Raw genomic sequence first — 2,746 nt, forward strand, 5'->3', positions numbered from 1 at the left:
TGGTTTTTTCCGGTTTTATGTGCCGCCCGGCAGATCTGGCCTGCAGACTTTAGCAGAAAACTTGGCGCATGTGTTCGCACGACCGCTCCCAAAGTTTTACAAGCATATCTCCAGTAGTTGCTTCGCAATGATTTTTTTAGTGACGCCAAAAAACGCCATTTTCGCGGAAAATGGACACCTTGGACGGCCAAAATCACCACTTTTGGCCATGTTTGGCCCTGCACATCCAGGAAGCAAATGAGACTGCTCCGTATAAAAACTGCCCTAGGGGTGCTTTTATGCGCGCATTCCCGTGGTCAAGTCAGATTTTGGCTAAATTCAAATGCCTTGTCTATAAACACTTTTTTCGACCTAAATTTTCACCTGTTTTGTCCCGAAATGATAGCACCCATTCTTTATTTGCCTATATATCGCGAAGGAGGCAACTTTTTTCCTGTTAAGTATAGATAAAAAATTTAATTCGGCGTTTTAGCGCACGAGGAACAAAAGTCTCCATACAAGCTACCCTCGGTTTCTAATGACTTTTTGAGTTAGGGAAGCGTGGATCTTCTTTTTTTCTTGTTTCCAGGACTTCACATGAACTTCCAACTCAACTCGAATTGTCATCCCGGGCCCACCACGCATCGAAACGACACTTTTCTCGGAACTGGCGAATAAAAAATAGGTCACCAGATGCGCAAGAGTCTGGGATGACAGAATATCAAAACAATAACAGAATCGTTAGTACTTTTTTTGTCACCAGCGCCCTTTTTCTGTTTTCGCGTACATAATCGAGCATAACTTTATCAATTTATACCATATCGACCGATATCGATTGTCACGATAGTGTACTTTTTTTAGGCGCACATGATGGTAAAAAGAACGGCCACCTATTCCCAGCCGTTCTTAAGTTATGCTCTTTTAAAGATTTTACTTTAGAGATGACACACCCTCTCATTTCACTCCATTACATGCTCTTTTTGCTGAATTACGTGGCACAGACGCAGAAAATCATGGTTCGCAAGTCGAACATTTTTGAAGAGCGCATCGAAACGGACATTTTCTTAAAATAACATGGTATACAAAAAGTGCGTTCTTGAGCCTGTAGCAAACGATTTGCATCCATGACATCCCAAAAACTTAAAATAACATATCTCGACTCCTAGAATGAAATCGACGTGGATCCTTAGGGCAGTTAGTGTGTTTTAGTATCATACTTAACACCACAAAGTTTTACGGGGCACTCTACAATACTCTTCCCAAGACGCAAGAAAATGTTCATTTTGGGGGGTCCTCTAACGCGAACTTAATGATAAAATACCGCACTTAGTCCATAAAATACGAACTTAGGCACTATTCGCACTTAGTAAAATAACTTCTCGCACTTAGAACGGGTAATTTATGTAAATTACTTTATGGGTGACTGCTGAGTTCTAACAAAACTGAAAGATACTGACTAGCTGCTGGCGCGGCGGTTACTTTTCCAGCTATAAATAGATGTTAAACGAGTAGTCTGTAACTGTCAGCAGTACTCAATTCCCGTCAATCTGCTGTAGATTAACGGGAATTTTTGTTAAGACGACGTAAACAAAAGCGAGTATCTTTCTTGTGACGGTTTCCTAGTATATGGTGAGGTGGAAAACAGCGCGTTTTAGTGAGGGTAATTTTGGAAAATGGCGTGGTGGGTTTTTCTAGAATTATATTTGGTTTTTTGAAGGCGCTTAACTCTGCTGTTTTAGGGTGATTTTCCGCGTTCTTATTTTAGATAAGATGAGTGAAACTCTGGCGATTTATGGTTTTTTAGATGTGTCTTTGTAGGAATAGTTCTGCTGTTTCTAAGACGTGTCTTTAAGACAAACCTTTAAAAATCGTGCGTTATATTGCTTTGGGGAAACTTAGAGCGGTTATTTCGTGCGTGCAGAAATTGAGGTTGTACTCGTATGCTCTGCATAAGAATATAGCTTTATTTGACGCATTTTATGCGTTGCTCTGGGTATTTTGCGCTGAAGCGATGTGGAATTGCTGACGAGTGTGTGCTTTCGGGATAGTGACCTGACTGTGTGTGCTTGGATGCGAGGAAGCGTTTGCTGACGTTGCGAGGTGCTACATCAACGCTCTGTCGGTGCCGGTGCGAAGGTGTGCTGCGGTTGGTTGTATAGTGTTTCGTGCAGTTTTCGGATTGTGTGTCATTATGCGATACCTTCTGTGGTGCGTTTTGCGCTGGATTTTTCCGGTGGAAAGTTTCAATTTCGGGTAGAACCGTTTTTGATCTGGGGCTAGTTATGCGGCGTGCGGAGGGGACTACAACCCAAAGTATGCTGCGTCGTGCTCTATTATTCGCTTCTTGATCTACCTATTTTTAGGTGGAACTGTTGAAGTGAGGATCATATTTTTGTCTTTCTGTGCAAAAAGATTCTCGGCTATTAATGGCGGCTTTGAGAAAAGCTGCGAGTGGCCTAGCGACTGTTTCGGCGGTTGCGGGGCTGTTTGCGGCTGGCCTCTGTGTTGTTGTTTTGTGCTGGGGGCGACTTGTCGTCTTCTTTAGTATGGAGGATATAAACCTGGTTGATCCTGCCAGTAGTCATACGCTTGTCTCAAAGATTAAGCCATGCATGTCTAAGTATAAACAATTTTGTACTGTGAAACTGCGAATGGCTCATTATATCAGTTATAGTCTACTCGATAGTACCTTACTACTGGATACCCGTAGTAATTCTAGAGCTAATACATGCCTAAAGACCCAACTGCTTGTCGTGCGGGTAGCATT

The 2,746-nt window shown here is 42.4% G+C and overlaps 1 non-coding gene across 1 annotated transcript; it reads left to right on the forward strand.

The window, feature by feature from the left end:
* Positions 1 to 2,538: 2,538 nt before the first annotated feature.
* Positions 2,539 to 2,746, forward strand: PITG_33411 (the record flags this gene model as incomplete). The annotated part of the gene is made up of 1 exon (XR_009934805.1): positions 2,539 to 2,746. It is a non-coding gene; the product is annotated as an 18S ribosomal RNA (ribosomal RNA).

The sequence above is a fragment of the Phytophthora infestans genome, genomic scaffold (assembly GCF_000142945.1).
Source record: "Phytophthora infestans T30-4 supercont1.64 genomic scaffold, whole genome shotgun sequence".
Classification (NCBI taxonomy): domain Eukaryota; phylum Oomycota; class Peronosporomycetes; order Peronosporales; family Peronosporaceae; genus Phytophthora; species Phytophthora infestans.